This window comes from Sus scrofa, chromosome 17 (assembly GCF_054392235.1).
Source record: "Sus scrofa isolate SSC_HxYL_T2T_F1_AM1 chromosome 17, Sscrofa_HxYL_maternal_Yorkshire_Landrace_v2.0, whole genome shotgun sequence".
NCBI lineage: Eukaryota > Metazoa > Chordata > Mammalia > Artiodactyla > Suidae > Sus > Sus scrofa.
The window spans coordinates 53421667-53434431 of NC_139399.1; the positions used below are offsets into that span (position 1 = coordinate 53421667).

Consider the following 12765-nt stretch of genomic DNA (forward strand, 5'->3'; position numbering starts at 1 on the left):
GTTTCATCCTTCTGGGGACTGCGCTTGAGCGCAGCACTTCCCAACTTTTTTATTTGACAACCCAGTGTGTCTCCAGGCATCTCCAGGGGAGTTGTGAAACTCATTTTCATTCACTTTAATTTAAAAATGAAATATAGGCCATTCGGTTCTTTTAAGAGGGGAAAATGGGGTGTCACTCAACCAGCAGGGAGGTGAATCCTGACTGGAGTTATCAGCTTCCTGGGCAAAACCGCTCTTTTCCAAGCATCCTCGGGGCGGGTAAGCGAGTGACGTGTCCTGCTAACATCAGGGAAACGCTCACTCTTGGGGGAAAGAAAAAGAAACGTTAGAGAGACGTGAGCCAATCGGGATCGTTTTGTTAACTCCATTTCCCATAAAGTCAGAATTCAACAAAATGATTCATCTCATTCATCTGTTTAGTCCTTCTCTTCAGCAAGAGCATGCTGAGTACCCAACATCTTCTAGATGCTCGCACTAAGAATGAGGACAATAACGATAATAATAATAATAATAATAATAATAGCATCTAGCATTTACTTAGCTCCTTTACTCTGGGCCAGGTATATATTCTACAAGAATTAGCTTAATCCTCACAGGAACTCTGTAAAATCGTGGCTGTTTCAACCCTACCGCAGAACTGCTGAGAAAAGTTAACCAAATTCCTCCAAGTCACTCGGACATAAGTGGAAACAAAACTCAAGACCATCTCACCACTACCACCACATACTGCTGCTTCTTTGCAATGTTTTGGCCGCACCTGCAGCATATGGAAGTTCCCAGGCCTGGGACTGAATGCGAGCTGCCACTGCAGCAATGCTGGATCCTTTAACCCACTGCACCAGGCTGGGGGTGGAACCTGCATCTTCACAGTGACCGGAGCTGCTCCCATGGCATATGGATGTTTCCAGGCTAGGGGTGGAATCAGAGCTGCAGCTGCAAGCCTATATCACAGCCACAGCATTGCGGGATCCGAGTCACATCTGCGACCTACACCACAGCTCACGGCAAGGCCAGATGCTGAACCCACTGAAGGAGGCCAGGGAGCAAACCTGCATCCTCACGGATGCTCGTCAGATTCATTTCTGCTGAGCCACGACGGGAACTCCTGCAGTTAGATTCTTCACCCACTGCACCGCAGCGGGAACTCCCATATGGGTCCTTTGTCTTAGAGGAACAAGGACAAGGGACTCACTGTATGCTGCGGGCAAGAGAGACAAGTGATCGACTGTGTGGGTCATCTGCAAAAAGCAAAGAAGGAGAATCTGGGAAGAGAAGTAGGTCCAGGGCTCAGCCTAGAAGTGGAGAAGACGTGAGGATGCACTCCCAGAAGGCAGTTAACAGAACCCACGGGCGCTGGCGAGGCAGACGGGATGGGGCTGGAGAGAAGGGGGGCTCCAGACAGAGGGAAGAAAGAGGGGAGGGGCAGACTGAGAGAGTGGGCCATGCCTGGGGAAGCATTAAGAACGCAGAAGAGGGAGTTCCCATTGCGGTGCAGTGGAAACGAATCCGACTAGGAACCATGAGGTTGCGGGTTTGATCCCTGGCCTCGCTCAGTGGGTTAAGGATCTGGCATTGCTGGGACGATGGTGTAGGCCGGCAGCTGCAGCTCCGATTGGACCCCTAGCCTGGGAACCTCCATTGGCCATGGGTGCGGCCCTAAAAAGCAAAAAAATAAATAAATAAAACAAGAATACGGAAGAGCTTGAGCCAGCAGTGGGTGGGCAGATGGTCCAGGAGTCTGGCTGGGGAGCCAGCAGGGGCCAATCATGAAGACTCTTTCCGGGAGGCTAAGGATGGGTCCTGGAGAGCCATGGGGTGCTGAGGCACCAGAGTGGCACAGCCAGCCACAGGCTCTTAGAGACAGCCCTGTGGCAGCTACACGCTCACAGCTTGGACTTGGGATGGAAAGGAGAAGCCCACCTGGAGGTAGTATGATGGGTGTCTGGGCACACTGGAGAGGATAAGGGCAATGGTCATGGGCCAAAAAAGCAGCTATTTGTGAGCCCTTAAGGAAGCAGAAATGACAGGTGCTGATAGAGCCCATGGAGGCACTTACGAATATTCACTATTATTTTTCCAAATTCTCCTGGGGAAAAAAAAATAATGTTTCTGCTTTTATTTTTCTGGTGATGGTGAATTCCTAGTGTATTTTTGCCATCTGCTCTACAACTGAGAGGGATATAAGACCAACAAAGTGACAAAGTGGGTGACATGCCGAGAAGCCCTGTCCCATCCTGACTCCACGGTGCGCGGTCAGGGGAAGAGGAGGTGCTGACCCACAACAGTCTTTCAGCAAGTAACCGTCTCTGAGGAGACCACTCACCTTTGCTGGACACTACCCTCCCGTGGCAGGTGACACACCTGCCCCTGGCTGGTCCCCCTGCATCACCTCACGGCCTGACTCCACAGAGCAGCGGGAGTGTCAGAGGCGGCTGTCAACACTGATATGTGATGGCTGAACAAGAGAAAGAAACGAGGCTTGAATATTCAGCGGTGGCTCTGCCTCCAAGGCTGTCACCCCGTGTGTGTCCATCTTCCCCTCAATCCCAGGAACACGGGAAAAGACAACCAGTCACCTCTCTGCTCCCACCAAACTCCCCAGTGACAGAGCAGGTGGTGGGGTTAACATCTGCATTTCTAAGAGCCACTGCTTCCTGTCATTCTTGCGAAGAGCAAAAAATGACTATTCTTTGGAAAAAGAAGAATCCATTTATATATCTAATTCACGATCTCTTGAATTCACAAAAGGCCTGGTAAAAATGAGAGATACATACATACACTCATACCCAGACACATCAATACCTTGAAATTTCAAAACACAAACCCATTTCATTACTTCAGTGTCTAAAAATAAACGATCTTTTCAATCTATTTCCCAAGAGGAATGAAGTTGGTAATAGGAGTACAAACAGCAGCAGGAAGCCCGATTATCCTCTTGCATCTGACCATCTCAGACACAGGTAAACCCAGAACTCTGCACAACGTGCTCTTCATGTGGAACTGAATTCCCGCCCAAGCCGTCGGGGCCACAGACAATCAAGAGCAGAGAGGGATCTGTGTTTAAAGCCTCAATTACATCACTGGCACAAGGCTTTCAGTTCTCACATCCTAAGTATCCCTTGCCCAAGTGTTTTCTGGGAAAATCTCTCTGACAAGTAAGCTTCACTCCCCTGGGAGCAAAAGCCACCTTCTTTTGGATTTAAATACGCTTAAGGTAGTAGCAGGTAGCCTGTTAACTCACATCCCAATCTTGTGTGTGTGGTCTATTTAGGGTCATATCTGTGGCATATGGAAGTTCCAGGCTAGGGGTCGAATCAGAGCTGTAGCTGCTAGCCTACACCACAGCCACAGCAACTCGGGATCCAAGCCACGTCTGCAACCTACACCACAGCTCAGGGCAACACCAGATCCCTATCCCACTGAGCGGGGCCAGGGACCCAACCCACATCCTAATGGATACTAATCAGGTTCATTACCACTGAGCCATGTTGGGAACTCCTGACTATATGAATTTGGACTAGTGGTGAAATCTCCCTGAGCCGGCAGCTATAAATAACAATCATTGCTAATATTTACTGAGTTACTACTACATCACTGGCTTGATGCTAAGCATTTTACATGGGCTTTTTCAGCCAATCCTCCCGATCTTATGTAATTCCCACTTTACCGTGAGGAACAGGAGGCCAGTGATGGGAGAACTGGAAGGAGGCACCCAGGCACCCTCATGGCAGCACCTGAGCCGCAGAGCACCATGCACGAGTTAACGAGCAGTTCACAGTGGGGCTAGAGCCCTGACCACGTGGCAGGCACTGCCTTGACCCTGTAGAGAGTAGGAGAAGGAGGGCCTAGTCTCTGACTTCCAGGAGGCCTGGGCTAATGAGAAAGACCACGGGCAGGGATTGTATGGCGTTGCTTCACAACGCCAAGGCAGAATTTCAGCTGGAGGAGAGGATGGAAGAGGAGGTGCAGGCAGAGGGAAGCTTAGGCACAGAGGTCTGACCCACTCAGTCAGTGCTGAGGTCACGGTCGGCCTGGCAGGACATTCACAGGCCATATGGGGCCAGCTCTCCTGTTTACTGCATTTCTGCCCATTGATAGGTTAAGACCAGGGCCAGTGGCTTTCTGTTCCCACCAGGAAGTCTGAATCCGTTCTAGAAAACCAGTAATGGTGGGGTGCTTGACCTTTGGAACCAGGTAGGCTCAAGCCTTGATCCTGGGTCTCTCTCTCTTCACAGTTGAATAATCTTGGGCTGGCCACTTAAGAGTCTCTGAGCCCCATTTTGTAAAATGGGAATCAGATGACTCTTATAACCAAAATATTGGTCTGAAGAGCCAACTCTAATTCACTCCTTCTGCAGAACCCCCTCTGCTGTGGGGAACTCAACCCATAGGATATAGGTGGGCCTAGCCCTTTCCCTCCATTCCTACCCACAGGCCTCATACTTAACCAGTCAAAGCATATTCCATCCTCTAGCTGCACTAAGACATTCAAAGAGGAGCAAATGACACACTTCCCTCAATCAGAATCCTCCTAGGACACTTTTTTTAAGTTATCAAGGAAAGAGTGGCTCTCTTCTCTGGAATGACAGACAGTGCAAGTGACGCAACTGTGTATAGAAACTTCTAGAGAATGAGCTCAACAAGAAAGAAAAGTACAATAGAACTATGACATGAAGAGGTGAAAAGAGGCAGAAAGAATGTCTGCATGTCCTAGTGACATCCTTTGAGCTCCTGGATCCAGGTAGGCCTGAAACCCAAGCCATCATTTAAAACTTTCCAGATATGTGAAGCAATAACAGTGTCCTTCTTTTGCTAACTCCACTATGAACTGAAGGTGTGACATCCTCGACAGAGTCTTCACAGACAATTTGGCTACAAGAATTAAATGAGACCCAATGATGCAGCAAGGCCACAACACACTGTGAATTTTCAAGAAATGCCTCTTCCCTTCCTTTTGTTACACGTCCCTTGTCCTGGGAAGATGTGGATGGCATTTGAGAATCAGTAATAACAGCAAAATGTGTGTAAAAACCTAAACTGCCATCAAGATGTTCTTAACAGACACAACTAAATCATTCCACTGTAAAAGTAGGACACAATATTTAGCCAAATCGACACTCTTAATTTCTCAAAATTCTGCTTGAATCCACCTGTTTCAAGAAGCTGTTCCAGACCTTGTCCACTTATGGTCCCTCCAGCCACTCTCTCAAAGAGAAAATAACTACTACATTTTAAAAATACATCTAATTCGTGTGTTTCAAATGCAATTTCTCAAGCCATTCTAATTAAATTGCAGCTGCATCTCCCTAGGGGGAAAAATTATTAAAGATAATATTTTACTTTAAAATTTAGTGAATTTTAAAACAACTAAATAGTTAAAGGAAAACTTTAATATATCAACATATAAACATATATAAATACTCATGTAAGTATATAAAGATTATATATAACTATATGTTCTAATTCACTCATGACTTTTTTTCATCAAGTTAGAATTATATGCTTCCATTAGAATAAAAAAATGACCCAGAAACATTTTACATAACATAGCAAATTTTTTTAAAAAACTAAGTATTTAAAAGTAACTTTGATTTTATATTCTAAAGAATAAATATGCATGAGTGAAAAATTCCTGGAATTACTTCTGCTACTTGGGACTGTCTATTGGAAACAAAATCATAAGAAGTAAGCTAAGCAGACCAATATAATAGAAGGGTTCTGGGTCCCCTTCATGGATCCCCAGGGTCCCCTCTGGAAGACCAGGCTTACTGGTACAAGATCAAAGCCATTGGCTTTACAGTGGCCAAGTTGGCAGGAAACATGAAAACACAACAGGGGTAATGCTTCGAAATGTAGATTAAACGAACACAGAAACACACTGACAGAACCCAAAGACCAGGGAAACTGGCTAAGCATCATGGGCTTTTATGATAAACCAGTTCCGATCATTCGCTGACTCAACAGATGTTTACTGGGTATTTCGTATGTGCCAAGCACCACACAAGTGGCTGGAGACACAGCACAAAGCTAGGTGTGGTCTCTGCCCTTGCAGAGCTTTCAACTGTGTGGTACAACAAACATGTGTACAAACAAATGCATAAGATTGAACTTCAATGGATGTTTTTACATTTGAATCTGAAAGTTCATTAATGATCTATGAGGAACTTCAAGTAGGATGAAGTTCTATTTCTTTTTTCAATACAGATATATTAAGATAGAATTCACACACCACACAATTCACCAATTACAAGTGTATTGTTCAATGGCTTTTAGTACACTCACAGATAGATATATGGTGCTGCCATCACCACGGTTAACTTGAGAACACTTTCACCACCACAAAGAGAAACCCTGTAACTTTTTGCTGTCAGCTTCCAATCTCCCCAACATACCCCCAATCCTAAGCAATCACTAATGTACTTTCTGTGACTACAGATAAGACTGTTCTGGCAGTTCCTCAATATGTTAAACATAGAATTATGTGACCTGCCAATTCCACTCCCAGGTATGTACCCAAAAGAAATGAAGACAGATGTTCAAACAAAAAGTTGTACATGAAATGCTCATGACACCACTATTCATAATAGCCAAAACGTGGGAACAACCCCAACATCCATGAGGGGGAAAAATAAACAAAATGTGGTATATCCATTCAATGGAATGTTATCCGGCCATAAAGAGAAAGGACACAGGCTACAAGACATAAAACTGAAAAACATGCTAAGTAAAAGGAACCCGTCATGAAACAGCTATTACATGATTCCATTCAGGTCTATTTCCTTTTGACTTGGACATTATCTTTCATGTCCCAATGGAAACATTCATCCCAGCATCCTCCCATCCCTCCTCTCCATTCTATCCTCAGGGCCACTCAGTATGGCTCTCACTTTGACACCTGCTACAGCTTCCTCCTTGGTCCTAGGTTTTCCCCTCCAACCCACCCCAGGCACCAGTTGCTAGCATGGTCTCTCTAAACGTACACCTGGCCAAGCTGATTAAAACATGTCGCCTGTATCCTCATCATCAACCAGATTAAAGTAATCCCCTTGGCATCACACATAAACTCCCAGGCCCCATCACTCAACATTCACATGACAGGGACCCGGGGACCAAAAATTACTCAGATATGGAAGGTTCCTTGGATCTTGCACTCTTTCACACACCTCTACCTCTGCCTCTGCTTGTGCTCTTCCTTCTTCCCAGAATGCCTGCCCTTACCTTTCCTACCAAGACAAAGCACACTCAATTTTCCTCACAGTTCAAGCCTTCCTACTCCTCCTCCACCAGGGAACTGTCCAGCACCTTCACAACCATCACATCCTCAAAGGCTATGGATGACTGTTCACTGACCACTATCAGGTGCACATCTGAAAGACAGGCGCTCTTTCCACTCATTGCCATCATCCCAGGAACCAGCACCAGCTGCCTAGCACACAGTAGGCCCTCAACAAAAACATGCTGCAAAAAGAGAAGGAGAAAGGGACAGAAGAAATGCATATGCAGACCTCAATACTTTAGATACCTATTTTAGGAATCAACAAATGACTGTTGTCTCAGGGAAGCCTCTCTGCCCTCTTTAGGTCCTTTTTTCCCCAGGTTCTCCCAGTAGGAACAAAATAAAAGACCAGAGCTGATAACAACAATAGCATCAAGAAAGAAACCCCTAAAACACTAGCTCTAGCCGCAGCCAGGGTGATCATAAGAAATCCTGCCTTCCTGGAATCTTGTTCATTTTAGAAGTTTTACCTCCAAACCTACTTGTTAAAAAAAAAAAAATAGGGGCTGGCAGAGAAGGGTTAAACAATAGTCAGATTTGGAGATATTGCAGACGTGTTAGGATCTTGAGCTCAACCTACCTCCCCACATCCAGGAGCGTTTTGGTTTTTGCCTTCATGTACATTTTTCGGGGTGGATAAGCTCCACACAGGGTTCTTGCTCTCATCTCACGTTCAGAGAAGTCCTTGTGGACTCTGGTGTCTCTGACAGCCTCTCTTTTCAGGTAAGATGCCATAAAGGCAGAAATAATGGAGCTCCCATTTGCCTCTAGAGGGCAATACGATGGTTTACAAGTAATTCTAAAGATCCCGCTAGCTCTCTCTATGATGCTCGGCAAGGAACAAAATAACATGAAATAATAGCAATCTGCGTGAGCCTCATCAAAGACTTTCTTTTCAAAGATAAAAACGCAAAGGTGTAGTTCGTGATGATTGAAAGCAAAAAATAATAAGCAGTGACATTCGAGATTGGTCTTGATCGCTTGTAACCAATTTCTAAAGTCTCCTCATCACCCTACCATTATAATTTCCCGCTAATTACTACAAGCAATTTTATTAATATACTTTTCAGCCTCATTAAATATTACCTTGGGCCTCACATTAAAAGTGATGAGGCTCAGTAATCTTAATGAGCATCCAAGTTTCATCAACCCCTGAAAACCCAGACAACAAGAGAACTAAATGCAGAGCTGCAGGGCATGCAGAAAAGCAACTTCGGAGACATGAAAGGAACAAAACCTACAGCCCCAAATGAAACCTGACTTGGAAACATACAAGCATGGCCACGCCTCCTCCAGATCCTGTCAATTAAGGGGGAGGGGCACTGTCCATTTTGGCTTTAGCCCTTCTCCTCTTTAACCCAGACGTAAATATAGGATCCATCGGCACGATTTCCACTGATACAAAGTCTCTCCTGGGACTCGGATAAGTAGCATGATGGGTGGTAAGGGCTGGGCAGAGACAGGCCAACAAGGAAATGACAGGTGTCCCCTTGCTGTCCAACAGCCATCTCTGGCTTCCCCCACGAAACCCAAAAGATGGGCAGTCAGGATCCAGGAGAGATCGATTTTATTTTTCGCTCCTCCCTGGCATGACCAGAATTGTCTGTTATTTCTCAAGCATCAGGCTAGGCAAGCACAGTAAGACCAGTTTCCCAGTCTTCAAAGTAAATTATTTAATCAGGAACTTAATTTACTGTTCTCATGACTAAACTGTCAAAACCTTCCCATTGCCAACAGCAGTTGTGCTGTGTGCTCCCAGGGTTTCCCTCAGCCTCTAGGTTAAAGGTGAGGGGGTGGCAGTAAGCACGGGGTTGGCATTACAGATGCCAAGGTTTATTGAACCTAGCTTCGGCCTGGATCTCAGCGAGCTTTTTTTCCAATGTGCCCCAGACCCATACACTGAGCCACAACATAACTCCATTAAATGTGAGAGAGGAACCTTTGGAATTTTCTAGCTTAACCCACCATTTGCAGTTAAGAAACCCAAGATCGGGAAAGGGGAAATGATTCGCCTTGGCTGAAAATCCAGAACTTGAGCTCTTAGATCCTCACCCATTAGGCTGCTGCTGAGATGGTTAATGGGCTCTGCGACTGGGGATGGAGGCAGTCAGCCATCCACCGAAGAACTGCCGTTCCCGTCTTCCACGGCGCGGTGCTGCCTTAAGATGTGGCTGCCAGCAGGAACTATCTCTTCCCAACCCTCCCATCACTCATATTCTACTACCTCAAAGGTGAGTCCAGCCACAGAAAAAAAAAACTTTTTAGTTTTTGCATTTTTTTTTTTTTTTAGGGCCACACCTGCAGCTTATGGAAGTCCCCAGGCTGGGGGTCGAATTGGAGCTGCAGCTACCAGCCTACGCCACAGTCACAGCAATGCAGCCTCCAAGCTGTATCTGCAACTTACACCGCACGCTGTGGCAATGCTGGATCCTTAACCCACTGAGCAAGGCCAGGGATCGAACTCGAATCCTCACGGACATTATTTCGGGTTCTTAACCTGCTAAGCCACACAGGGACTCCACAGGAATGCATTCTAGTCAATGACACGGGAAGGGAAGTGATGTAGGCTGTCACTTCCAAGCATGACTCGTGCCAACATGCAATCTGTCCCATCCCCCCACCTGATGGCTGGACCCAGAGGACGTCAAGGTCCCAAGAGATAGCAGAGGTTCCCAACAGAAAGGACCTAGGTCTCCAAACCATTTTATGGAGAAAAGCTTTTTTTTTTTTTTTTGTCTTTTTGCCATTTCTTGGGCCGCTCCTGCAGCATATGGAGGTTCCCAGGCTAGGGGTCAAATTGGAGCTATAGCTGCCAGCCTACGCCAGAGCCACAGCAATGCAGGATCTGAGCCGTGGCTGTGACCTACACTACAGCTCACAGCAACGCCAGATCGGTAACCCACTGAGCAAGGGCAGGGATCGAACCCGCAACCTCATGGTTCCTAGTCAGATTCGTTAACCACTGTGCCAAGACGGGAACTCCAAGAAAAGCGTTTTAAAGAAAAGGCAAACACACACAGTCCATTGCTGGAGTGAAAGAGACAATTGTACTGTGTGAAGCTACTAATAGTGAGCGGTGTGTTCATTCAAGCACCTAGCATTAACCTCAAAAATGCAAAGAACACTTTCTAGTTGGACACAGTTTCTCAAATACATAAAGATCAAAGCAAAACCTAGGACTCACGATAAAAATTGTTGCTCTAAGAGGTGGAAAAACATTTACAAATCCAATAATAAAATTAATAATCTACCAATTTACCAACTTGCTAATCAGACTCAAATAGATTAACTGTTCCAGCTCTCTGAGGGGGAAGGAACCCAGCAAAGGTTAGCCTTGAAAACAAAGTGAGTATTTTCACAAAGGAACTTCTTTCTCGAGTGTCCTATGTCTGATTCCTTTTATCTTGAAAGTGATGACAACGTGAACTATTGATACACACAACAACTTTGATGGGTCTCCAGGGGATTATGGTGAGGCAGAAAAAAAGGCCAACCTCAAAAGGTTACATACTGTCTGATTCTTTTTACATAACATTCTTGAGATAACAAAATTCTAGCTGGAGAAACAGGGAAGTAGTTGCCACAGGTTAGGGGTGCAGACAAGAGTCACTATTCCGTGGTAACACGAGGGAATTTTTTTCTCTTTTTTTAGGGCCACACCCATGGCATATGGAAGTTCCCAGGCTAGGGGTTGAATCAGAGCTGCAGCTGCCAGCCTTCTCCACAGCCACAGCAATGCCAGATCCAAGCTGCATCTGCAACCTATGCCATAGCTCACAGCAACACCAGATCCTTAATCCACTGAGAGAGGCCAGGGATCGAACCCACATCCTCATAGATACGAGTCAGATTCTTAACCCACTGAGCCACAACGGCAACTCCACGAGGAACTTTCTTTGCAGTTTTGCAAGAGTTCTGCTTCCTGACTTTGGGGATGGTCACTTGAATGCATGTATACACATCAAATCTCACAGAACTTTGTGTGAGAAAAGAATGAGCAGGAGGAGGAGGAAGAGGAGGAGGAAAAGAATGCATGTCAACACTGGCATGGTCTGAATAAGGTCTTTCCATGAACAACTTCCTGTGTTGACAGTGTACTAAGGTGCACCTAAGACCTTATGTTTGCGGGCAGCTGGGTAGAGGATGCAGGCAACTCCCTACTCTCTCTCTGCAACTTCTTATGCATCTTATAGCTACTTCAAAATTAAAAGTTAAAAAAAAATTTTTTAAGTGATGGCATAGGTTCTGAACCATGAAGTTCTGAGTCAGGAACTCGGCATCATAACTGGGCAACAGGAGTGTGGTACCTGCAGAGAGTTGAGCATCGTGTTAGAGGAAGCTCACCTTTACCTGGATGATCATCTGTATATTCTTTGTCTCCCTTCTAGAATATAAATGTCAGAAAACATTCCCCACTCGATGCCTAACACAGGGTCTGGTACATAGAACACTCTGGGTCAAGGTGAATGAATGAATGAATGAATGAATGAAGCAACAGGTGAGAAAGGAATTATCATCCATGTTTTGCATAGAAACAATGGTGTGCGGAGACCCCAGTGCCCGCCCTCAAGCACAGGGTTGGAAAGCGGCAGAGCAGGTGCAGAAGCTTCAGGGACTGGAGGGCCTGGTGGCCTTTCCATAGCACCGTGGTCTCAACTGTTCAGATTTCTGGAGAGAGGCAACTCTCTGCGGGTACCGCACTCCTCTTGCCCAGTTACGATGCCGAGTTCCTGACTCAGAACTTCATGGTTCAGAACCTACGTTATCACTTAAATTTTTTTTTAACTTTTAATTTTGAAGTAGCTATAAGATGCATAAGAAGTTGCAGAGAGAGAGTGTAGGGAGTTGCCTGCATCCTCTACCCAGCTGCCCCCACAAACATAATGTCTTAGGTGACCTTTCTCTTAGGAGAGAGGAAGAGTACGGGAGTAAAACAGAAAAGAGCAGGAACACAAGAAAAAGAGAGAGAGAGTAGGAAGGCAAGAGAAGTGACAGTTGAGAGAGGGGGAGGGAGAAAGAAAGAGGGAGAAAAGGAGAGAGAAGAAGAGGGAGGGAGAAAGAAAGAGAGAGGGAGGGAGAAAGAAAGTGACAATGAGAAGGAGAAAGAGAGACACTGGATCAAGTGAACGGGAACAAGAGCAAGGGAGGGATGGAGGGAAAGAGTGAGAAAAAGAAAGAAGATGGGAGAAGAGGATGGGAGGGGGCAGGAGGGGAGGATGGAAGGGGGGAGGGAGGTGGGGAAAAGGGGGAGGGGAGGGTGGGAAGGGGGAGGGGAGGGGAATGGAGAGGATAGAAAAGGGGGGTAGGAGAGGGAGATGGGAAAGGGGCTGGGAGGGGGATGGGAGGAGGGTGGGAGAGGGAGATGAGAGAGGGGGATGGAAGAGGAGCCTGGGCCAGGAGGACGGAAAGAAAAGAAAACCTGACCCAACACAGTGATGCTGAACCAAGAGATTCCAAATCTTAACATGGCCACACTCCCCAGACCCAGG

At 46.1% G+C, this 12765-nt stretch overlaps 1 protein-coding gene across 14 annotated transcripts in view; it reads right to left on the reverse strand.

Moving 5' to 3' along the window:
- PTPRT (protein tyrosine phosphatase receptor type T) overlaps positions 1-12765 on the reverse strand; it is a 1176585-nt gene that overhangs the window by 1010317 nt on the left and 153503 nt on the right. The window contains exon 2 of one of the 14 annotated variants that reach the window (XM_085003964.1): positions 2324-2455. The exons of the other annotated variants lie outside the window; for them this stretch is intronic. The gene's annotated coding sequence lies outside the window, so the exon portion shown is untranslated. The remainder of the gene's footprint in view (positions 1-2323; positions 2456-12765) is intronic. 14 annotated transcript variants of the gene reach the window in all.